A 26,297-nucleotide genomic window follows, 5' to 3' on the forward strand; every position below is an offset into this window, starting at 1 on the left:
TGAACACACCAGTTGGAGAACCTTATCCATTTGGATAAGTAGGATCTCGTGATGGTATGTTTTCTGGCCTCCTGCAGTACAGATAGCACGTCCTCTGAGTATAGGTGTCTAAATGGGATCAGATGTTTATCACTCTCAAGGTTAGTCAGAGTTGCAGGTGTGGGTGGATAAGAGATCCCTGCTGTTGTGTGATGAGGTCCACCTTGTGAGGTAACTTGTGGTGACTGCTCTTGGATAGTGACAAAAGAAGGGGGAACCAGTGCTGCCTTGTCCAAAAAAGGGTCGCCAACAAGAGTTTTGCTTGTCCTACTGAATCTTCAGCAGGACTTTCTGTACAAGAGGGAAGGAGGAAATGCATGTGGAGACATCTTCCAGGAAATTTTGAAGTTCTCCACTGTCCAGGCTTGAGAGGCGGGGGACCTTGAGCAAAATAGCTGTAATTGTCTATTCTGAGGGGAGGCAGACAAATCTGTGGTGTACCCCACTGGTGGACTATGTCCAGGAAAACATCTCTGTGCGACATCCATTTGTTATTTAGAGACAATGACCTGCTGAGAATATCCGCCTGGTCATTTTATGATGGGATGTCAACTGATTGTAGTGTTATCTTGGAGAGGGTAGCCAATTCCCATGCTTGGATGGCCAGTCTGCAAAGTAAGCAAGACTTGGTCCCCCATTGTTTGTGCCATTGGACCGTGGTATTGTCTGTAAAGATTTTGAGGGGACCTGGATGTAAGAGGGGAAAGAATACCTTCAGGGATAGGAGAAGGGCAGTCATTTACCTGATACTAATGTGTTTTTTCCAAAGGTGGGGTTCCCATTGGCCCTGCACCTTGAGTCCATTCATAGTGGTCCCCCCACCACAGATCTGATGCATCTGTGTACATCTGTTGAACTGCAGTGGGTGGCTGTAAAGGAAGCCCTGGATTTAGATGAATTTGGTGAATCCACCACCTGATTTTTTTTTTTTTTAGACTGGGAAGGAGTGGCACCTGAATCTCTAGTGGATGGGCGTGCTGGGGGACCATACGTTCTTAAAAACATTGAAACTTTCTCATGTGTAGCCTGGCATGATTTAACATGGGGAGAGTGGCTGCCATCAGGCCCAGGAGGCGAAAGAGTTCCCTGGCTGAAATGCAGTTGACTAGGAGTAGTTTCTGAAAGAAGTTGGTCAGTGAAGTGACCTTTTCTGGTGGGAGAAAGGCCTTCTTCAAATCCGTTCTTATTCTACAACCCGAGAAAATCTGGTCATGGGAAAGCAATAAGGGAGGACATGAGAAGATTGACTGTGAAACCCAGGTTTTTGAGGAGGGAGATGGAGAATTGAAGGTGTCTTTGGAGGGTACTTGGATCCTTTGCCTGGATGAGGTCGTCGTCCAAGTATGGTAAAATTGAAATGCCTTTTGATCTGGAAAAGGCCAACTACGGTGGCTAGACATTTTGTAAATACCCTTGGTGTTGTAGCCAAACCAAAGGGCAAGGCAGTAAACTGAAGATTGCACTGTGAAAGGCTGGGTGGGTAGAGATGTGAAGATAAGCCTCCTTCAGGTCTAAAGTGGCCATGCAGCAACTTGGTGTCGAGTGGAAGAAGGGTTTGTAGGGACAGCATGCGGAAAGTGGGTACATGCAGAAAGGGATTTAGAAGAGACAGGTCCAGGATTGGTCTCCGTGGGCCCTCCTTTCTTGATACTAGGAAGAGAGCCTAGCCTTTCTCTAATGCCCTGTTGGACCAGAATTTGAATCACTTGAGGAATGAGATGGATTTTTTTTTTTTGAGTGAGGGGTATACCTTTTGAAGAAAGTTTTTCCTGTCAAGTCATAAAATATCCTTTTTCCACAATTGATGGAACCCATCCATCTGAGGTGATTTGTTGCCACAGGGGAAGACAGTGAGAGAGGCGACCAGAAAGGGGAAGGTGGTAATGGGGCTTCTGACAATCACGCATTGTTAGGCCTGTCAGGAAAGGGCTGTTTTTGATTAGTTTAAGATGTGCTAGGTCTGGAAGAGGAAGATGTTCTTCATGTTTCACTGTTGCAGTCATCACGATTGGGTTATCTGCTTGCAGTAGCCCTCAGTCGGTCTGATTAACAAAGTCTTGGGTCCTGCGTCGATTGCTGTCTCTTCTTCCATGACGTCAGGTCGTCAGTGGTATAAAACATGCAGCAGACGCCATTTCATCAGTCTTTCTTGCCGTGCGGTGCCCGAAGCAGAAGCAGTTCGCAAGTGCTGGTCGGCAGACTCCTGAAATTTTCGTTTTAAAGTTTCATAACCGAAGTCTTCAACTAAAAGCTAAGTACGCCGTCGGGGAAACTTTTTCTTGCTCTAAATCTATGTCAGTAAAAGTAAATAATTACATTTCTTGTGGAAAGCAAATACCTCAAAGATTTTCATTCGAACTGTATTCCTTGCCTAGGCCCTGACCACGATGTACCTCACTGTCTGTTATGTGCCTTATTTAAACCACGAACTATCCGTCATCTGTATATTTTCGCTTCTAAATATTTTGGTGCTCAGTTCAATTATCCTGATATGTCTTTGGTAAGCTGTCCAAATAAAACCATTCCAAAAAAATGCAAAGATAGACAGAGACAGGCTGCCTAGGTCCAAAGCTGCTGACGACGCTTCTCCTAAGCCAGTCGCCAGTTCGCCGGTACTTAGTGAGGCGCTTTCGCAGCCCCTGATACCCGCTACTTCAGATTCACATGCCTCTACTGAGACCCATTCGGAGTCCGGTATGCTGCGAGATGCTTCAACTGTTGAACCTGTGGATGTCTCTATCTTGGATGGGTCTGGAGCCGCTGTGCAGGCACTGGCTTCTGAGGGTGTGTTAAGGCCTACTGACTTGCATATTAAACTGACGCCATCTTCTTCAAGGCCTAAATCTCAAACCATCCCTTGAAAACAGATGCTCAGACCGCATGGTCAGGCCTCTATGCCTAAAAAAAATAAGTATGGCTGAAGACCTTATTACCTTAATCAGGGGAAGCCACCCTTCCCCCACTAAGAGACCTAGGACTGAGTTTGCTTATGATACTTCTGACCAGAATTCTGAAATTTGTTTCTTCTGATGACCAGGATTTACCCTTATCTACCTATGGGGATTCTGATGCTGAGGACTCTATTCCCTCTGCCCCCCCCCCCCCCACACACACACACACAGAGGATTTCGCTCTTGGTGAGACCTTGCATACTCTCGGGGAGCATTTTCGTTGGGAAAGTCAGGATTTCTCTGATTCTAAAAAGAGGTTTAGGAATGTCTTACTCCTGACCCAGCACAGGCCTTTAGCCAGACCCTCCTGTACTAAGCATTGTTGATGATGCTTTTTCTGAATCTAGCTTGGCCCCTGACTCTTTACCTCCTAGTCCCAGAAAACCTGATAGATATTGCAGGGTTCCTGACTCACAAGTTCCTTTTCAAAAATCCTACTGCGCATCCTGAGACCATTTTACAGGTAACCCAAGAGCATTAAAGGTACTACTGCCAAAAATCCTACCCTTTCTGATAGAGACTCCAGAGTGTTGGATAGATGGGTTAAGAAGATATACACTTCTGCAGCTTTGGCCATTATGACCTTCAACTGCCAGTTTCATATGTTAAAGCATCATCAGCATATTATTAGATTGCTTAAACAGTAAATGATGTTGATTCCTGATTGTGCTGAAAATAAGGATTTACAGGATTTATTGCATTCTGCTGAACAAATTGGAAAACATACTTTGCAATGTGGTTTTGATTCACTATAGAGGCATCTTGCAGGGCTGCTGTAACTGGGTCTTTACTTAGTAGGCATGCTTGGTTCAAGGAGCAATCCTTGCTAGATCATGTTAAAGCTAAATTACTGAATGCTCCCTTAAATCAGGGCCGCCTGTTTGGCAACAAGGCAGAAGAAGTCATTAAAAAGATGGAGGAAAAAGCTAAATATATGCAAACTGTTAAAGATTTTTTACAAGTACAACCTCCAAGATTTAGTAGGCATTGGCCTTCTAAGAATTGGTCCTTTCCTGCCTCTTCCAGACCTTCTCAGTCCAAACCCAGATCCAACAGAGCACCCAGGCTTCAGTCTCAGGGTATGCACAGTACTAAGCAATGGGGGGCCTCCACTTCAAAATCTGGGAGTAATAAAACTCCCCCTTATGGTAAACTGTGTCAATGACTTCTTTTTAGAACTTCCAAGCACTTTTCAACTGACTGCCCCTTTGGTGGGAAAGATTGCACTTCGTACAAAGAAATGGGAACTCATTACCCAGGACAAATGTGTTTTAAATATACTGTCCCAAGGATACAGATTTCACTTCCACATGTTACCAACACCAAGCAGTTGGCTAGATGTACCCCCAAATCAGTAGGCAGAGACCCAAAAGCAAGTACTCTCTCTCTCTTAAGCTTAAGTTGGTATCAGAAGAGGAAAAGGGACAAGGTTTCTACTCGAGACTTTTCCTGGTACTCTGAAAAGACTATTCATGGCGTCCTACCCTGGACCTGTCTACTCTAAACACCTTTTTGGTGATTCCAAAATTCAACATGTTGACTCTTCACCAGTTACTTCCTATGCTACACAAAGATGCCTGGTTGGCAACACTAGATTTAAAGGAAGCATACCTGCACAGTCCCAATCAGGGAATCTTGCAGAAGATACCTATGCTTCAAAGCAGGCTACACGCGCTATCAGTTCTCTGCACTGCCCTTTGGCTTATCTACTGCGCCCAGGGTTTTCACAAAGTGCCTAACTCCAGTCATTGCATTTTGAAGGCAAAGAAATGTTCAGATATACCCATACCTGGACGATTGTCTAATTCAGGCAGAAAGCCAGGACAGACATTTGAATAATCTGGCCTTTGTACAAAGGGTGCTAAACTGTCTGGGGTACACCATAAACAAAAAGAAATCCCACCTGGTACCCTGTCAACAAATTATATTCCTGGGAGCAAGCTTGAATACAAATCCCAGATGGCTTTCCTCACACCAGAGAAACAAATTCATTTGACAACCTACTTCAAACAAGTGGCCACAAAAACCCTGCTATCTGCAAGGCAAATACTACAAGCCTTGGGGTTCATGGCCTCCTGCATTCTTCTAATTCCATATGCAAGACTGCATATGAGGAAACTACAGTGGTATCTAAAAAGTCTGTAGTGTCAACATTCTCAGGATCTAGAAGCAATGATTCCTATCATACCTTGCCTACGCCTAGAGTTCCTTTGGTGGGCAGAGGCCTGCCACCAAAACAGGGGACTATCATTCACACTACCCCCTGCTGCCCAAACCCCAACAACAGACTCGTCAGACTATGCATGGGGGCGCACTTGGCAGGGAAGTGAGGGCAAATGGAATCCAAGTCAAATGCACCTGCATATCAGTCAAAAAGAAATGTTAGCTGTACAGAATGCTCTGACAGCCTTCAAGGGCCACATTCTTCCAGGACAATTAATGGTAAAGACGGACACCACCACTGTTGTGGTACATAAACAAGCAGGTAGGGGGTACCCATTCTTACCCCTTCTGCAGACTAGCCATGGCATTGTGGAACACATCCTTGAGCTACCAAGTGCATCTACAAGCTCAGTTCCTGCCAGGAAAACTAAGTACAATGGCAGACGGACTAAGCAGAAACCTCATGGACCCACACGAGTGGAAACTGAAACAAAGGATTTTCAACATATTGACAAGCAAATGGGGGAGCCCAGATATAGACCTGTTTACCTCCCCCCAGAACCATCAATTGGACAAATTTTGCACAAGGATTCCCCACAAACTAGCTTTGGAAAGTGGATGCTCTATTCTTCAGGGATTCCCCACAAACTAGCTTGGAAAGTGGATGCTCTATCCTTCAGGGATTCCCCACAAACTAGCTTGGAAAGTGGATGCTCTATCCTTCAGCTGGAAAAACCTATCAGTTTAAGCCTTTCCTCCTCTGCCTTTGCTCTCCAGGGTACTACTAAAGATCAAACAGGACAAGCCAAGGACAATTTTAATTGCACCAGACTGGCCTTGCCAACACTGGTACCCCCTCCTGCTCCGTGTGTCCCGTTTGTCCCCATGGTACTTGCCTCAAACTCCTTCCCTGTTGTCTCAGCAGGAGAGCCAGATTCTGCATCCTCGGCTGCAAATCCTGAACCTAGCAGCCTGGCTAATTACCTAATCTCTCCTTTACCATCCCTCAGTAAATCAGTGATGGATATCATTTCAGAGGCAAGGAGGCCTAGTACTAGAAAATCTTATGCTGCACAATAGAAAAGATTTTGTGCCTGGAACCAGTCTCAAGGGATGAGTGCAGCACTGCCCAATTTCCCTCAAATTCTACAATACTTGACTGAGGTGCTTTATAGGGGCTTGTCCTTTTTCTCCATCAAAATTCATGCCTCAGCCATTTCAGCTCATTATAGCACAGAGCCTCCCCTCTTCCGTCACTCACTGCTCAAGCATTTTCTCAGAGGGGCCAGAAATTTAAAGCCACCCAGTAGAGCTCCAACTCAAGCCTGGGACCTTAACGTTGTCTTGGAGAAACTCCCTCTTCCTCCTTTCGAGCCAGCTGCTTACTGCAGATTTAAAATTCCTTTCTTGGAAAACAGCTTTCCTTTTAGCAATCACTTCTGCAAGAAGGGTATCTGGATTACAGGCTGTTATGGCAGTGGAGCCTTTCATCATCTTTCATTCAGACAGGGTGTCCCTCAGAACCAATCCCTCGTTCATGCCCAAGGTGGTATCCAGTGTGGCTCTTAATCGGGCCATTCATTTGCCTACCTTTTTTCCTAACCCACAGAACAAAGGGGAAATGGATACTGCACTCCTTAGATGTGCACAGCCAACTTAGATTCTACTTGGACAAGACTAAACCTCAAAGGAAATCTGAACAACTGCTGGTGGCATTTGCAGCAGGGACAGAGGGGAAAGCTATTTCAAAGCTAACCATTTCAAAATGGATAGGCCACTGTATTAATTTCTGCTGTAAGCACCGTGGAAAACCTATTCCATAGGGCATCAGACCCCATTCGACCAGGGCTGCATTTACCTCTACAGCCTTTCTCAGGGGCGTCCCTACTAGGGACATCCTAGAAGCTGCTACCCGGAGTTCTGTACATACTTTCACCAAGCATTATCATTTGCCAATTTTCTCTAAATCCAGAGCTGGTTTTGCCACTGCAGTCTTGCAGTGCCTTATAGCCAGTCCTAATTCTATTTAAATTCCTCCTCTCAGCCTTAGCTTTGGGAATCTACCCAAATGTGATGACTGCAACAGTGAAACACGAAGAACATAGTACAGTTGTGTACACTCACCATAAATTTAGATGTTCGAGTGTATTCACTGTTGCAGTACTGGTTACTCTCCCTCCAGCCCCCTTTCTTCTTTTGGCTATACCTCTACTCTCACTTACTATGCTCAGAAAGCTTTTTGGTGTATTTGCTTTTTTATTGGAGGTTTATCCTTGTATTATAGATTTAATTGCTTCCCATTAAGGGGGCACCTGACATCTGGGGCAAGAAAAACTGATGTAATGGCTTCTGCTGCATGTTTTATACCTCTGATGACCTGACGTGTCATGGAAGAAGGGACAGCAACCCGATGCAGGACCCAAGACTTTGTTAATCAGGCCGACTGAGGGCTACTGCAAGCAGATAACCCAAATGTAAAGACTGCAACAGTGAATACACTCGAACATCTACATTTATGGTAAGTGTACACAACTGTACTTTTTGCCCCCTTTTTAGACTAGCCATGTTAGCTTAGGATATAGCTTTACAGCACTGTCACTGTATAGACATCCTACTTTCCTTCAGAGCAAAACTGTTTGGCAGCTGAGCTGTGGAGAACTAGATGGAGGGTTTTTTTTCACCATATTGTTCATATGTGGCGAGTTTCTCAAGTAGACCTTTTTGACTCCTCTTTGAACAATCAACTGGAAAGATTTTGTTCCAAGACACTATGTAAGAAGGCATGGAAGACGGATGCCTTTTTTTGGACCAGAATGTTCCTGTATGTTTTTACAACCTTCCCACTAATGTCCAGGGTAGTACTTAAGATTCAGAAGAAATTCCCCCACTATTATTGTGGTGACTCCCTTCTGGCCTGGGCAGCTGTGGATCTTCCTTTCGGAAATTGGCAGGGGCAGTTACCACAAGCCGCCTGATCTGGTCACAGCAGGGGTGTTTAATGCATTCAGTATTAATCACTGCCCAGATGTTAAGGTCTTAATTCCTTTTTGGCACCTGTTTAGTGAGTATGTGCAGTAGGTAATAATGAACCAAGAAAGCCTCCTATTACAGGATTATATATTAGGAAATTGAAAAGTTTTTATAGTTAGAGCTGACAACATAACCAGCACCCATTCAGGGCTAGTTGTACTCCGGTTTTACAATATTTGTGAATTACTATCCAATGGCCTGTCTTATTCCCCTATCAGTGTTCAGCTATCGGCCATTTCAGCATGTCTGTCCATATATCCCCCTCTATCAAGGCAATTTCATGCCAAAATGTTCTTGGAAAGGGGTTTATATGAGGCTGCCAAGTAAACTGGTGACCCCTCCTTAGGATCTTAATTTTGGGTTACAGAAGCTAATATTTGGTCCATTTTAACTAGCTAATCTGTCTGACTTGAAATTCTTACCATGGAAAATATTTTCATTGATTGCTGTGACCCCCACAAGAAGGGTATCTGAGTTGTAAGCTCTTATGGTGAGTCCACTCTATCTCATTTTTCTTAGACATTGTTTCTTTGAGAACTAATCCTTCTTTTATCCCTAAAGTGGTATTGGTGTTTATTTTAAGCCAAACTATCCATCTTCCTTTTTTTAATACTAAATCTAAAAATCAGGGAGAAAGGATGCTCAGTACCTTGGATTTTCACAGACAACTCTGGTACTATCTTGACAGAACTATATGTCTCAGATCTTTATAGCAATTGTTTATTTCCAGAAAAGTGCACTCTCCCCACCTAGTCTAATAATTCACTCCACCCCTAAACTCCTGACTAACTCTGAGTACTAGCTAACCTAACATAAATGTACATATTGTAAATAACATAATTGTACTAAGTAAGCCAAAGAATTTATGCCTGCTCTCTAACGTGAAATGAAATTGTAAATTGTGTCTTCTTTACTATGGTTGTATCTGTAACTAAATTATGTAATGCGGAGCTTTTCTCCCCGGGCCTCCACTGAAAACGGGCTCCCTGAGCCCAGTGGACCTCCCCGGTCATCAAACTGGAAATAAATAAATAAAAGGCAAGGAGGAGAGGCAACCTCTCTGTCAAAACAGACTATTGGTTGCTTTTCTAATCCTGTTACCTTTTGTTATACTCACCAGGCATGGTCAAGGCCCTCTCTACCAGGGCCTTGACTTCATCTGTGACTTTCTGGAAAGGGTTGAATTCTAGAAGTGTTGTAGAAACTGCTGCTTGGTCCTCTGTACATACTTTTACAAAGCAGTATAAGCTTGATTCCTTCTCTAGGCCCATATCAACCTGTAATATGGCCATTCTGCAGGAACTCCGGACTCTTCTTCCACCTCCCAAATGTAATAAGCTAGGGTAATTGCCTATAATGGGTAAGGCTACTGCAGCAGTGATCAATATGATGAACACAGTACAGTTGTGCAAGTTTAATTTACCGTAATAGTAGATGTTCAAATGATCAGTGCTGCAGTAGCGTCTCCCTCCCTCTATCCCCCTTGTTTTTTGGTGTGTTTTTATGCCAGGTTGTAGAAATTAATTTTACTCTAGCATAGTACTTTCAGAGCTCAGCCTCTTTTTGCTGGAAGGAAAGCTCTGAAGGGCTTTGCACCCAAGCTTGTTTTTTAGTCAGCTCGGCTCGAGCTGCTTATCAATGTGGGTGCATGGAAGGTGCCCTGAAGCTTTGGAAGCTGTCAGGCCATTATATCCTTGGCGAGATGTAACCCATATAGCTAAGGCTACAGAAGCTGTGATCGTTCGAACATCTGCTATTGTAGTAAATTCAACTTACACAACTGTACTTAGCTTTTTGTCGTTTTTCTATTGTTAGAATTTAGTTTATAAGATTCATGTGGATCAGTTGACTGCCCTTCCATTGAATGCTAAAGCTCATAATACAATTAACTGAAACCACTTTCAGCAATCTTTTGAATAATGCTTTTTTTCTCTCTGAGTGAGGTGGGGGACACAAGCACCCATGCACCTTGCCCACGCAGTAGTGGAGAAAATGAATACTCAACTGTTGTACAAAATGTTTCAAGGAGTTGCTTACCAGCATTCACTGAAATACTACTCAGCTGAATTATATTGTTCTGTTTTTATACCCCTGGCTTGATTCTAGCATTTTTTTTAAATTTTATTTGTATTTGTTTACCTGGGTAGTGTATTGTTGATTTCAGGGGACCATTTGCAGGCATAGCCTGGGTGAATAGGATCACCTAAAAAAACAAAACACATTTACACAAGGATATGCTGAAAAACACTTTTTTTTTTGTAGATGCAAAAATATGGCACAGCAACATTTAGGTGTCCTTATATTCCCATATTGCAGTATTCATAACATGAGGGAGATCCCCACCTAAGCGACCGAACATCCGGACAGTATACCAAAGACTTTAGCTACTGCAAGGTATGTGCGACGTTGTACATTGAGCCACCGATGTCGGCCATTAAAGTAACTTCTGCACATACCATCCTCAGAACTTCTCTGCAGCCAGTCTAAACAAGGGTTGCCACCTTTTCATATGCCTAAAGTGGGACATTTGTGGTACAAACATCAGATTTTGCAGGCCAAAACATACCCACAGCCAGTACAAAGGACAGAACTTCACTTTTTTTGCCTAAATAAAAGCTTATTCGTGTAGCATTTCAGTTTCTTATTCTGTTTCTGGTAACATTTAGGTTTTTCAGATACAGAATAATTGATGTTAAGTTGTCCATCTCGCCTTCATTCTTGCTGGATGGGTTCGGAGCGATCCTCGGCTCCGACTCTGCACTTGCTAAGCTCGTGAGTCACTTTTACCAGCTCGAGGCAGCCCCATATCCCATGATTCAAGGCGGTAATTACCCAGATCTCGTTTGCCGCTTCACTAATGAGGTCATCCTTTTTACCAGCTCCTGGTAAGTGATATTTTTCTAGTTTTTGGTCAGGTTTGAGAGTTTAAAAACCTAATTTTTTGTCCCTTTACTCTTCTTTCTACAACCTCAGTGTATTCACTAACCTCCATACCCCTTTTTCACCTAGTTCCCTTTCGGGCCTTAGGTCTTTCCCACCCTCACAGTTCCTGTCAGGATTTCCCTCAGGTGTGTGTGTGTGTGTGTTGTATCTCTCTAATTAATAACTAATTTTGTTGGTATTAATATATTTTAGTGTTAGTGTCTTAGTTGGACTGATTGGTGTGTGTGAGTGTTTAAACACCGAGATATGTCTAAAGATACCAGGGTCTCAGGTTTCAAGAAGTGTGACTCGTGCTGTCAGATGATGTCTCTGACAGACTGTCACACTTCTTGTATTTATTGCCTGGGACCCCTACACCTGCAGGACTCCTGTGCTATATGTCATTCTTTTAGCCAGAGAGTCCTGCAGGAACGTAGGAATAAGTTGATCCTTAGGGGTCTACTTAAACCAGAGAGCTCCCCGGCTAAACTCTGCTCCGGGAAGTCCTCTAAACCTCCCAAGACCCAGTCTTCGATGTCCAAGTCATTGGTCTTGGTTCCGACTCCGCCGGAGTCGACATCGGCTCCGTCCGGAGCCGATCCTTCCTTGTTGGAGGCCCCTATGTCGGCGCTGATCATCATCGGCACCGATACCTTGACTTTGGCACCAGTGTCGGCTCCATCCGGCTCCGACACCCCTGCGTCGAAGCAGGTCTCGGCTCCGGCTGGAGCCGAGATATCTTTGTCTCCTCTCAGAGCCGACAAGTTGTCAGCTCCGCCTGGAGTCGAACGTTCTTCGGCTCCGATGGCTCCGTCCAAAAAGAGGTCTAGATCTCCTTCTTTGGAATCTATTCACTCGGCTCCAGCCTCTCCCTTGCTCTCGGAGCGGAGCCATCGGAGCCGATCATCGAGGTCTTCCAGGCTTTCAGACCACGATTTAGAGAGAGTGGTAAGTAGGCTATTAAAGTCAGAGGCACTAGCCCAGATGCGCTCCATAGCCCGTCTCATCAGACGTCAGCTATTCTACATCCCCCTGAAATTCCTCCTTCGACTCTCCTACAGAGCTCGGAGCCGGAGATTATCGGTACCGTGACTGTTGCTGCTTCGGAGCCGATGCCACAACTTTCGGCTCAGTCTTCCTCGACTCCTATCTCCTCCTTGAAACCTTCCTTGGAAGGATCCGGGCATCGGGCTTCCCTGGTCTGTTCCGAGGGGCCGGACCCTTTTCCGACCCCATTCTCCCTCTCAGAGCTTCGGCCTTAGTGAGCTCGGCCCCGACATCTGCTTCGGAGCCTTCCCTTTCGGTGGGACTGGGAATCCCTGTTTCTTCGGAGCGGGATCTCTCTGCCCTCCCTGGGAGGGGAGCCTTCGAGGTGATGAGGAGTGTGCTAGCCCCAGAGCTTAGCCAGCAGTCTGTTCCTTTAGCTCCTCCCTCTACGGTGCCTGTAGATGCCTCTTCCCGTTCTCTTGCTCCCGGACCCAGAGATCCTTCGCCCCAGGTCTCCCCATTGGGTAGAACTTCCTCTTCCGAGGTTTCTCCGGATCCTTCAGGTGAACCCCCGCGTAAGAGGACTTGCAAGAGGAAGCATTTAGACTCCCTTGAGTCTACAACCTCAGATACCGATTTAGATGAGTCGGAGGGGTCCCCAAGATCCCTCTCTGAGGATGTCTCCTTTTCAGACATCCTTGAGCTCCTGAAACAGAGGGGGGAACTGGCTCTCCATTAACCCCTCCGAGGATGAATCGGTATACCTGGAGGCATTTGGATCTCGACCCTCCACCTCCTGGGCGTCTCTGCCTTTCGACCCTCTCATGGAGGTTATAGCTCGAAAGGCGTGGGCTTCTCCTGATTCGGTGGAACCAGTCCCTAGGAGACCTTCAAAATTTATTACGGCCCCCGCAGAAAAGCAGTTTCTTACTAAAGGTGTCCCGGTTGATGCCATGGTGGTGGCGGCCTCCACTAAGGAACTTGCAGATCCTTCCGTACCAGTCCATCCTCCTAATAGAGTGTCCAGGACTATGGACAGGTATGGTAAGCGGATGTTTTCCTCAGCGACCTTTGCTATGCGTTCGCTGAATTATTTGTCACTTCACCGGACTTCAAAGGGACATCCATAAAGAATTAGGTGAAGTAGTACAGGATCCTTCAGCAGCAGGGGCTCAGGAAAAGATTGCTTCTCAGCTGGGAATCCTTAACTCCATAACCAACTCCTCCATGCGGCTCATTTCTTATGCAGCCGATGGGGCGAGCAGAGCTGCAGGCACAGGAGTGGCTCTCAGACGCCAGTCCTGGATGCGGCTCTGTAATTTTGCAGACCCCTTTAAGGCGTCCTTCACAAACTCTCCCTTTGATGGGTCAACTTTGTTTGGCCCTCAGGTGAAGGACACGTTGACCAGGTGTGAGCAAGACGGCAAGACTCTTTCTGCCGTAGGAGTCCGTTTCTCCACTCCTTCTAGACCTTACCCCAAATGTCAGAAGGGAGGGAAAATGTGGTTCCGGAAATCACAGAGTCACGCCTGACACACGTGGTCAGTTTACCCCCAGAGGCAGAGGGGGTAATAACAGACGCCGCTCTAGGGGCAGAGGGGGGTCCGCAGAACCAGGGCTCCAGAGAGCCTCTCTCTGACGAGCCCTTCAAGCATCCCTGAGGTGTTGCCCGACTGCCCACCCTTGGAGGCAGTCGGGGGAAGATTGTTGCTGTACCCAGAAGCCTGGCTTTCCCTTTCTCAAGACAAATGGGTACAGTCTATCATATCCGAGGGTTACAAGATTCCTTTCGAGGAAAGCTATCCAGGCAGTACCAAAAGATCATTTAGAGTCCGGAATCTACTCAAGGTTCTTTTTGGTCCCCAAAAAGACGGGAGACTGGAGACCAATATTAGACCTCAGCAGACTAAACAAGTCGGTCAAAAAGACGAGATTTCGGATGGTCACACTTCAGTCGATTTTGCCCTTTCTGGGCAAAGACAACTGGATGTGCTCTATAGACCTTCAGGATGCGTACTATCACATAAAAATCCACAGACGCTCCAGAAGGTTTCTCTGCTTTCGGATGGGGACCAGTCATTTTCAATTCAGAGCCCTGCCCTTTGGTCTCACTACAGCCCCCAGAGTGTTCACCAAATGCATGGCAGTGGTCACAGCTCACCTGAGACGTCTAGGATTCCAGGTGTTTCCGTATCTCGACTGGCTCCTCTCAGCCACCACCAGGCATCAACTCATCTGAGCCAGAGACTACACCCTACGTCTCTGCAGTCAATTGGGAATTTCGGTAAACTTCGAAAAGTCCTCCTTATCGCCCTGCCAATCTATTACCTTTATAGGCACAAATCTAGACACTACTCGGATGTCAGCAAACCTAACAAGTCAGAGAATCCTAGATATCCAAAACCACGTTCGGATCATCCTTGCCAGCAAAAAGGTACAAGCCAGGCTGGTTTTGAAAGTGTTGGGCCTCATGGCTGCTGCCATCACACTCCTTCCTCTGGCCCGTTTTTACATGTGTCTTCTACAATGGATGTTGTTCACACAATGGTCCTTCCAGCAGCTTCCCATGCGTCACAAGATCCTAGTGACACAGACCTACAAGAACCATCTATCCTGGTGAATTTCCTCTCCTCTAGTCCATCAGGGCAGACCATTTGTTCCCCCGGCCCCGGTAGCCATGGTCACTTCGGATGCCTCCCTGATCGGGTGGGGTGGGGGGCATTATCAGGGCAGGATGGTTCATGGCACGTGGCAACCGTTCGAATACCACTTGCACATAAATGTCCTAGAGATGAGAGCAGTGCTTTTAATGTTGCAAGCCCTCAACGACTTTCTTCCCTTAGGAACTATTGCAGTTCACACTGACAACATGTCGGTGGTGTGGTACATCAACAAGCAGGGCGGAACCAAGTCCTATCCCTTGTGTCGAGAGGCTCTCAGACTTTGGCAATGGGCGATCTCCTCTCATCGGTTTCTGGTAGCATCGCATATCCCTGGGAAAACCAACATAATAGCGGACAGATTGAGCAGAGCTATACTCATGCCTCACGAGTGGTCTCTCGAGCAATCCATAGTGGAAGAGATTTTTCAGAAGTGGGGCCACCCATGCTGCGATCTTTTTGCTACTCCTCAAAACAGCAAATGCCTAGACTTCTTTTCTCTCTTCCCACTTCCGGGCCATCCCCCCCAGAGACGCTCTTACCCAAGATTGGCCCCAGGGACTCCTTTATGCTTTTCCCCCCTTTCCATTGATTCCACAGGTACTCCAGAAAGCGTCCGTTTTGAGAGCCAAAATGATTCTCATTGCTACTTACTGGCCTCGACAAATTTGGTTCCCATTCCTTCATCGCCATCTCTTGGTGCAGCCTTGGCATCTGGATCCAATGCCAGATCTTCTGACCCACCAGTCGGGTCATCTGCACCTGTCCGTTCCTTCCCTCAACCTCACAGCTTGGTTGCTCCACTTCCTTCCTTAGCCAGGCTTCCCATGATCTCTAACCCCGTTAGAGACATTATAGTAGCTTCTCTTAAGTCCTCTACCAGGAGGATTTACTCTAGTAAGTGGAAACGCTTCTCCCTCTGGGCGAAAGATAAGAACATAGATCGCTTTACTGCCCTGGTTCAGTCAGTCTTAGATTTTCTAGCGGAAATTTTTCACTCAGGTTCTTCCTCTTCCACAGTCAAAGTTCAGTTGGCAGCAATCTCCAACTTTCATGTCGGGTTTGCAGACCACAACATTGTCCCACAAGCTTTGTAAAGCTTTTCTTAAAGGGGTGTTCCTTCTAAAGCCCCCTGTTAGGGATCCTCCACCACAGTGGGACCTAAATTTAGTGCTGGCATCCTTGATACTTCCCCCTTTCAAACCGACTGCTTCATGCTCTTTAAAGTTTCTTTCTTGGAAGACACTTTTTCTTGTCGCCATTACCTCAGCTAGAAGAGTGTCGGAACTTCATGCCCTATCTGTTCGTCCCCCTTATTTGGTCTTCCACAAGGACAGGGTATCCTTGAGAACCAATCCATCCTTTTTGCCCAAGGTTGCTTCTAGGACAAATTTAAACCAATCCATTGATCTTCCTGTATTTTTTCCAAAATATTCTAACAGGGCGGAACAAAAATTGCATTATCTTGATGTTCACCGCCAACTTAGATATTACTTGGATAGAGCAAAGCAATTTAGGAAATCTGATCAACTCTTCATTTCTTATGCTGAAAATAAAAAAGGTCTCAGTGTTTCTAAAGTGACCTTATCCAGATGGCTATCCTCCACCTTTTCTGATATTTATCAACTTAGGGGCAAACAACTCAGCTCAAAACCTAAAGCACATTCCACAAGAGGCCTAGCCACTTCTACAGCTTTTCAGGCTAGGCTGCCCTTAGATACTATTTGTGCAGCAGCCACTTGGGCCACTCCTCATACCTTTGTTTCTCATTACAAATTGGATTTGGCCTCCTGGGATAGGGCAAGCTTTGGTTCCACAGTTCTCAAGAGTCTGTTCCATTGAGCCACCCAGGAAAGAGGTGCTAGGGACGCGGTCCCATCCAGCAAGAATGAAGGCGAGATTGACAACTTAACATTTAGAAGTTGTGTACCTACCATAACGTTCCATGTTAGTTGTCTTCTCTCGCCTTCTTTCTTGCGTCCCTCCCTCCTGTCCCCCGTGCCTGGAAAGACCTTGATCTCCTCTTTCTCTGAAAGAGTCTTCTTCCTTGGACACCAGTTAGTTGGCCTTGATTACCTGGTTTCCCTTTACAGCCTTTGGGCTAGTTGTTCCTCTTTCCTTAGCGGAAAGATTTTTTCTTGTAGGCAGTTTTTCCTCTAGATACCAAACGAGATCTGGGTAATTACCGCCTTGCATCATGGGACATGAGGCTGCCTCGAGCTGGTAAAAGTGACTCTCAAGCTTAGCAAGTGCCGAGTCGGAGCCGAAGATCGGCTCCGAACCCATCCAGCAAGAAAGAAGGCGAGAGAAGACAACTAACATGGAACGTTATGGTAGGTACATAACTTCTAATTTTATGCAACTATTACATTAAATATAAGAATTTATTTTGCCCTAAAATCTCAGAAAATTGGCCATTTTTACAATTTTGTTGCAGGACACAACTGCCCAAAGTGGGGCAGGTGGTAACCCTAGTCCAAACAGCAGCTTCCACTGTTCGTCTGATTGCCAAAAGTTAATCTGTTCCTTCAAGTCCCCACCTTCAGGATGTTCTTGCTACCTCAGGCATACCTGGTTTCCTTAGATATGAAGGATGCATGCCTTCACATCCCCATCCACCCTCTGTTTGGGAAATTCTTTTTCTGTTGCTTCCTCTCATTTTCAGTTCTTTGCTTTGCCCTTTGGACTCTTTACGGCTCCAAGGGTATTCACAAAGGTATTTGGTTCCTGTCGTCTTTTGCAGACTCCAGGGAGTTCTCATCTACCATTACCTCGACGACCTGCTCATTCAAGTAGAAGATCTAGACACTTTGCAACAGAACCTTCAAGCCACCATCTCTTTGCTCCTCAATCTGGGATTCACCATCAACTACAGTAAGTCTTCCCATTCTTCTTCCAAGGACCAAGTTTTCCTAGGTTGCTGGATAAGGACAGACCTTATGATGGCTTTCCTGCCTTTGCAAAAGGAGCAGTCACTGCAGACTTGCTTCCAACTGTTGCTTCATCTGTCCTCTCCAACTGTATCCTCAGGATGCTAGGGTTCATGACTTTGGTTATACCAATGCTGCCCCTAGCCAGACTCCACATGAGAAAGTTCTAGTGGTACCTGAGAGCACTCTGGTCCCAACATGCTCATCCACTAGACTTTGTCCTTTCACTCCTTCCTTGCATAAAGAAGGAATTGCTTTGGTGGATTCAACAAATTTCTCAGAATCCATGACTCCCCCTTCAGCCATTTTCTCCGATTCAAGAAATGTTCACAGATGCTTCAGATCTGGGATGGGAGCATCTCTGGGGAACCTAAATGTCCAATGCCTGTAGTCTGCCTCCATAAGGAAGCAGCACATCAACATCAAAGAGGTTGTGGGCTCTGATCCTGGCCCTTCAAGCCTTCAGGTCATCTCTTATACCAGGCCCTTAGAAGTTGTTCACAGACAGCACAACAGTTCTTTGGTCTGTGAACAAGCAGGGAAGAACAAAGTCTCATCTACTGTGCAGATTAGCAGTCCAAGCTTGGGAGATTGCTCTTCAAGCAAAGGTAACTTTGGCTGTTTTCCCTCAGCTCAAAATTTTCAGGCAGACACGCTGAGCAGATCTATGATGAAAGCCCATGAATGGATGATCCACAGGGATGTGTTTATGGCCATTCTTCACCAATGGATTACACCTCAAATAGATCTCTCTACCCTCCCCTATGAACAGACAACTTCCAAAGTTCTGTGCCAGAGTCCCACACCCTGTAGTTTGGAAGGTGGATAACCCTATCAGTCTTATGGAAGAGGTTGTTTCTCCCTGCCTCCCCCTTCCCCCTAATTCTGAAAGTCCAGCTGAAGATGCAGCAGGACAGACCAAAAATCTTGTTAGTGACCCCCTTTTGGCCAAGATACCATTGTCTCTGTCTCATTCTGGTTACCCACAGGCAAAGAAGAGAGGTAGGGCGTCCTTGGACTTACCTGAACACAAGCCATTGGCTATTCCACCCATTTTGGAAGTGGTAGAGGATGTCTTCCGGGAATTTTATTAAAAACCTGACTCCTTCTCACCTGCCCCAAGAAAACCGGACATGTTTTACTGGATTCCAGATTCCCATAAATATTAAAAAAGCCCCAATGTTGACCCTGAAGTGCCAGGATCTAGAGGAACCAGAGCCAGTTCTTCCAGGAATCCCCTTCCCACAGATAGAGAGCAAGACCTTTGACAGGTTTGGTAAAAGGGTTTATACTTATGCTACTCTTACCATGAGGGACCTGCACTGCCATTTTCATATAATTAAGTACCCACAGACTATCTTGGAGCAATTCAAACAAAAGGTTTCCACTTCTTAAGATAAAAACCTTTCCAGAGAGTTAACAGACTTCTGTCATTCCAGTGTTCAGGTAGCTAAATTTTCTCTACATTTGGTTATGATGGCATGGAAGTATTTTGCAGACCTGCTACCACTGGATCTTTTATCAGAAGGCATCCTTGGCTCCAAGAACAAGCTCTTCTGGACCATGTTAAATCTAATTTTCTGGATGCCCCCCTTGACAAATATGGTCTATTTGTCCCAAAAGCAGAAGTTCTTAAAAAGATGGAGAACAAGGCAAAGTCTATGCAAACGGTGGATGATGTCCTCTAGGTGCAACCTCTCAGGTTTAGTGGAAATTTTCCTGCCAAACACTGGTCCTTTCAGTCCCTGCCTAGGAGTAGGGAGAGGACACCTCCGAGATAGGCCACACAGAGGCAACAGCTGCAAAAAGGCAGGTAATCAACCTCAAATGCCAAGGGAAGGGAGCTCTAGACCCCAGGCCACATCTAGAGAGCAACAATGACTCATCCACTCCTCCACCATCCCCAACCCAAAGCTAGGAAGAAGGCTCTCTTTTTTTCTTTCATTCCTCAACCCTCATCAACTCAGTCAAGTGGGTTTTAGACATTATTGCAAATGGCTACAAGCTCACCTTCAAAGAGCATTTAAGATAAACTCAGGATGTTAAGTTGTCTATCTCGCCTTCATTCTTGCTGGATGGGTTCGGAGCCGACCTCGGCTCCGACTCGGCCACTCTAAAAGCTCGAGAGTTGGTTCCACCGGCTCGAGGCTCCCCTTATATCCCACAATGCTAGGCGAGAGTTACCTCAGATCTCGTTTGCCGCTACAGCTTCGAGGTTGGTTGTTTCTACCGGTTCCTGGTGAGTACTATTTTCTTGTGAAATTAGTCTTTAAAAACCCCTTTAATTTAATATTTTTACTTAGTTTAGTGTAGGTTAGAAAACTTTTATTCCCTACCCAAAAAATTTCCGTTTCTTTCCCCAAGAACCTTTGGTTCTTCCCTTGGGCCTATAGGCCTTTCCTTCCCTAGTGGAGTGTGTGTGTTTTATTGTAGTTAAATTACTAGTACTACTACTATTTTTATTGTATTAACCTGACAGGGTATAACTAGTGTGTTTGTGTGCGTGTTTGTGTACACCTGTTCAGACAAAAATGTCTAAAGAAGCAAAGGTCTCCGGATTCAAGAAGTGTGATGCGTGCTGTCAGAAAATGTCTCTGACAGACGCTCACACTTCTTGTGTCTATTGTCTGGGGCCTTTGCACCTGCAGGACTCCTGTGCTGTGTGCCATGGCTTCAGCCCCAGAGTCCTGCAGGAAAGAAAGAATAAATTAATTCTTAGAGGCTTACTCAAGCCAGAGGATTCCTTGTCTGTTTCAACAGGGAAGCCCTCTAAGGCATCTAGGTCTTGGCTCCGCAACTGAGCCGAGACCTAGGTTTCTCAACCTTTGCCTTCATCGGCTCCGGCTGGAGCCGATAAGTCTCAGTCCACAGTTTCTGTGGCCCCTCGGCTCCGGAGCCGAGGTAATAGAGTTCCGTGTCGGCTCCGACCAGACCTTGAGCCGACAACTAGGAAGAGGTCCAGGTCACCATCTCTTGGCTCCGTTCATTCGGCTCCAGGATCTCCCCTGCTGTCTGAACGGAGCCAAAGGTCTCACTCCTCTAGGTCATCGAGGCTGTCGGATCATGACCTTCAAAGGGTAGTGAGTCGACTACTTAAGTCCGAGGCACTGGCCCAGATGCTTCAGAGCCCGACTCATCAATCGATGCCTGCCCGTCCATCAGCATCTTCCTCTTTCGACTCTCTGGAGCTCGGAGCTGGGGGGTGTCGGAACCGAGACTGTGATTACGCCGGAGCCGATACAATTGTCTTCGCTCCGTGCCGGCTCCGTTTTCTTCTTTGGAAGAATCTCGGCGCCGGACTTCCCTCGTCGGCTCGAGGGGTGAGTGGCATCGGACCCTTGTCCGACCCCTCTCCCTCTCGAGCTTCGGCGCTGGTGAGTTCGGCTCCGACATTGGCCTCGAGCCATCACTGTCGGTGCCGAGAGGGTTCTTAGCTTCTCGGGCGGGACCTCTGGCTCTGCCTGACAGGGGTGCATTCGAGGTCATGCGGAGTGTGTTAGAGCCTGGCTCTACTCCACAGTCGGCTCCGTCCGCCCCTCCTCTATGGTGCCTCAGGCTAAGTCGACTCACTCCCTCATCCCGGACCGCAGAGAGCCAGCTCCTCAGGAGCCCCTGTGGGATTTCATCCTCTTCAGAGGCCTCTCCTGATTTGGCAGAAGAGCCCCTCGGAAGAGGAAGTGTAAGAGGAAACACATTGACTCACCTGAGTCCATCACGTCAGACACAGATTTGGATGATTCTGAGGGTTCCCCGTTCCCCTTCTGAAGATGTCTCATTTGCAGACATTCTGGAGATCCTGAAACAGAGGGGAAATTGGCCAGCCCTCAACCCTTCGGAGGACTAATCTGTGTATCTTGAGGCGTTGGCTCTCGTCCTTCCACCTCCTGGGTGTCCCCCTTGACCCCCTCATGCAGGTGGTTGCTAAGAAGGCATGGACGGCTCCTGATTCAGTGGACCCCAGTCCCAGGAGACCCTCTAAGTTCATAACAGCTCCAGCAGACAAACAATTTTTAACAAAAGGAGTTTCTGTGGATGCTATGGTGGTAGCTGCTGCCACAAAGAAGGAACTAGCTGATCCTTCAGTACCTGTCCATCCACCTAACAAGGAATCTAGGTCCATGGATAGGTACGCGAAGCGGATGTTCTCCTCAGCGACATTTACCATGCGTTCGCTGAACTACCTGTGCCATTTTACTCGTCTTCAAAGGGACTTGATCAAGGAAGCGAGTGAAATGTTAAAGGATCCTACAGCTGCGGGTTTCCAAGACAAGATGAACACGCAGCTGGCTACCCTTAATTCCATAACCAACTCCTCCATGTGCCTTCTTTCTTACGGCTGATGGAGCGAGCAGAGCCGCAGGGACAGGTGTGGCCTTACGTAGGCACGCCTGGATGCGGCTATGCAATTTTGGACCCTTTCAAGACGTCTTTCATGAACTCCCCTTTGATGGATCATCTCTTTGGTCCTCAAGTGAAAGAAACCCTGACTAGGTGCGAGACTGATGGCAAGACCCTTTCTGCCGTGAGTCCGTTTTCTACTCCTTCCAGGCCTTACCCCAAAGGCCAGAAGGGTGGAAAGATGTGGTTCCGTAAACAATCTCAAGGGACTTCGCCTGGCGACAGAGTCGCTTTTCCCACCAGAGGCAGAGGTGGGAATAACAATGGTAGACGCCCTAGAGGCAGGGGTCCGCAGAACCAGGGCAATCGGAAGCCTTCCTGACAAGCCCTTTCAGCATCCCTGAGGTGTTGCCCGACTGCCCATCTTCGGAGGCAGTCGGGGAAGATTGTCACTGTACCCAGAAGCCTGGCTATCCCTGACTCAAGACAAATGGGTACAGTCCATCATTTCGAAGGCTATTCTATCCCCTTTCTTCGCTTTCCAAATCAGTCAAAAATCCCTTCCAGATGTTCCACCGCTCAAAGGGATCTAGCAGCTTTGGAAATTTCAAAACTGCTTGCAAAAGAGCAATTCAGCCAGTGCCAGCAGACCAACAAGGATCCGGAATCTACTCAAGGTTCTTTTTAGTTCCAAAGAAAACAGGGGACTGGAGACCGATATTGGATCTCAGTGTCTTGAACAAATCAGTCAAGAAAACAAGATTTCGGATGGTCACGCTGCAATCCATCCTTCCCCTTTTGGGCAAAGGAAACTGGATGTGCTCTATAGACCTTCGGGATGCGTACTATCACATAAAAATGAACAGACGCTCCAGAAGATTCCTCCGCTTCAGGCTGGGAACCAGTCATTTTCAGTTCAGGGCCCTGCCCTTTGGTCTCACCACTGCCCCCCGGGTGTTTACCAAATGCATGGCAGTGGTAGCTTCTCACCTGAGACGACAAGGATTCCAGGTGTTTCCATATTTGGACGACTGGCTCCTCACAGCTCCCACCAAGCATCTCCTTCTGATGGCCAGAGATTACAGTTTTCGCGTTTGTCAAAAGCTGGGTATTTCAATAAATTGCGAAAAGTCTGTTTTGTCGCCTTGTCGTACTATTACCTACATAGGCGCAAATCTAGATACGATAAACATGTCTGCAAGGCTAACACATCAAAGGATATCAGACATTCACAAATTGGTATCACTCCTTCTCAACAACAACAGAATCAAAGCCAGGTTAGTTCTAAAGGTGTTGGGAATTATGGCAGCGCCATACCTCTCCTTCCATTAGCCAGATACCACATGCGGATCCTTCAGTGGATGCCTTTTACTCAATGGTCATACCAGGAACTTCCAATGTCTCACACCATTGTGATCACGCAGGCGTGCAAAAAGCATCTCATGTGGTGGATGTCTTCCCCCCATCTCCTGTCGGGAAGACCTTTTGTTCCACCTTCTCCGGTTGCTACACTGACAACGGATGCCTCCCTGATCGGGTGGGGGGGGCATTATCAGGGCAGGACAGTCCAGGGCACATGGCAACCAAACGAATGCCACTTGCACATAAATGTTCTGGAGATGAGAGCAGTGCTTTTAGCGTTGCAAGCCCTTCAAGACTCTCTTCCCTTGGGAACAATTGCAATCCAGACAGACAATATGTCTGTAGTGTGGTACATCAACAAACAAGGCGGAACCAGATCATACCCCCTGTGTCGAGAAGCACTCAGACTGTGGCAATGGGCGATTTCTTCTCAGCGTTTTCTGATAGCAACGCACATCCCCGGGAAGTCCAATCATATTGCGGACAAGTTGAGCAGAGCTATTCTCATGCCTCACGAGTGGTCTCTGAAAGACTCTGTAGTGAGAGAAATTTTTCTCAAGTGGGGTCAGCCTTGCTGCGATCTTTTTGCTACTCCCCAAAACAGCAAGTGCAGAGAATATTTCACTCTATTCCCTTTACCAGGCCAACCCAGCAGAGACGCTCTAGTCCAAGTTTGGCCCGGGACTTCTGTATGCATTTCCTCCTTTCCCACTGATCTCTCAAGTAATTCAGAAAGCTATCGCTCAGAAGGCCTCATTGATCCTCATTGCTCCTTACTGGCCTCGACAAGTGTGGTTCCCCTTTCTACATCGTTTTCTCTTGGAGCGACCTTGGAATCTGGACCTAGTTCCAGATCTTTTGATCCATCAATCGGGTCAGTTTCATCGCTCCCTCCCCTCTCTGAACCTCACTGCTTGGTTCCTCCAGTTCCAACCTTAGCCAGGCTTCCTCAATTATCTCACTCTGTTAGAGATATATTGATAGCTTCCCATAAATCTTCCACTCGAAAGATTTATTTGAGTAAGTGGAAACGCTTCTCATATTGGGCACAAGGAAAGGACAATAGATCCGTTCACCGCTTCCATCCAACTAGTCCTTGATTTTCTAGCTGAACTCTTCCATGTAGGTTCATCTCCCTCTACACTTAAAGTTCAATTGGCAGCTATTTCTAACTTTCATGTGGGTATTTCTGAATCTGCCCTAATGTCCCACAAACTCTGCAAAGCCTTTTTGAAAGGAGTTTTTCTTCTCAGACCTCCTATAAGAAATCCTCCTTCTCCTTGGGACCTAAATTTAGTTCTTGCTTCTTTGATTCTTCCCCCTTTCGAACCTGCAGCTTCCTGTTCCTTAAAATTGTTATCATGGAAAACTCTTTTTCTGGTAGCTATTACATCAGCTAGAAGAGTTTCAGAGCTTCAAGCACTCAGTTGTCGTCCTCCTTATCTTTTGTTTCATAAGGACAGAGTATCCTTACGAACTAACCCGTCCTTTTTGCCTAAGGTGGTCTCGACATCAAATCTAAACCAAAGCATTGACCTCCCTGTCTTTTTTCCAGAGTATTCCAATAGGCCTGAACAAAAATTACACTGCCTGGATGTTCATCGTCAATTGAGGTACTACTTGGATAGAACAAAACAATTCAGAAAATCTGATCAGCTGTTTGTCTCCTATGCGGAAAGCAGAAAGGGATTTTCAGTTTCAAAGGTATCATTATCCAGATGGCTAACATCTTTGATTTCCCTGGTATATGAAATTAGACAACAAAAATTGCCTAATAAACCTAAAGCCCATTCCACCAGAGCTTTGGCTACTTCTTTAGCCTTCCAAGACAGACTGCCTATTGACACCATTTGTGCAGCAGCTACTTGGGCTACTCCTCACACTTTTATTTCTCATTATAAGTTGGATTTAGCTTCTAGGCATAGAGCTAATTTTGGTTCCACTGTTCTCAGGAGTCTGTTCCGTTAGGCCACCCGGGACAAGGTGCTAGGGACGGTCCCATCCAGCAAGAATGAAGCGAGATAGACAACTTAACATATAGAAGTTATGTTCTTACCATAACGTTCCATGTTAGTTGTCTTCTTCTCGCCTTCTTCTTCGCCCCACCCTCCTTCCCCTGGCCTGGACAGACCTAGAGGAGTTGTGATCGTGACCTCTCTTTCTACCACCTCTTTCTTAGGCATATGCTGTTGTGCATATTTCCTGGATCAGGATGTAGGTCACCCTTCTTTCTTCCTGTTGTTAGAGGTGGACTCTGTTTTAGAGTTATTCTGTTACTATTATAAGCTGGGGTTAGCTTACAAACGAGATCTGAGGTAACTCTCGCCTAGCATTGTGGGATATAAGGGGAGCCTCGAGCCGGTGGAACCAACTCTCGAGCTTTTAGATTGGCCGAGTCGGAGCCGAGGTCGGCTCCGAACCCATCCAGCAAGAAGAAGGCGAGAAGAAGACAACTAACATGGAACGTTATGGTAAGAACATAACTTCTATTTATCCAGATGTCCCCCAAAATCAAAAGGCAGGGGCACTGGCTCAAATTCTGTGTTCACAAGGAGCAAGTAGAGCCAGATGTCCTTCAAGGATGCAACTGCAGTCCTTACATATGGGTTGTCCTGCCTCAGGCAGCCCTTCAGTCGGCCGGATTCCAAAGTCTGGGTCCGGCGTCGGCTGATGTCGCCCTTTCCCCGAGGTCAGAGCGCCTGGGGTATAAAAGCGTCAGCCGACGCCATCTTCTCCAGTCTTTCTTGCTGCGCGGCGCCCAAAGCAGAAGCAGTTCGCAAGTGCCGGTCGACCAGCTCCTGTGTTTTGAGCTACTGAAGTCTTCAAAAAAGCTAAGTACCCCGTTGGGGACCTTTTCTTGCCTCAGCCGATGTCAGATAAAACTGTAAAAGTTAATAATTGATGTTATGTGATCC

The 26,297-nt window shown here is 46.5% G+C and overlaps 1 protein-coding gene across 1 annotated transcript in view; it reads left to right on the plus strand.

Annotated features, from left to right (window-relative positions):
• The window catches only part of LOC122814504 (Snf2 related CREBBP activator protein), a 3,617,155-nt gene that overhangs the window by 1,986,738 nt on the left and 1,604,120 nt on the right, over positions 1–26,297 (plus strand). The gene's annotated exons all lie outside the window — the stretch shown is intronic.

This window comes from Protopterus annectens, chromosome 10.part0, assembly GCF_019279795.1.
Source record: "Protopterus annectens isolate FY-2018-M chromosome 10.part0, PAN1.0, whole genome shotgun sequence".
In the NCBI taxonomy this organism is placed as follows: domain Eukaryota; kingdom Metazoa; phylum Chordata; order Ceratodontiformes; family Protopteridae; genus Protopterus; species Protopterus annectens.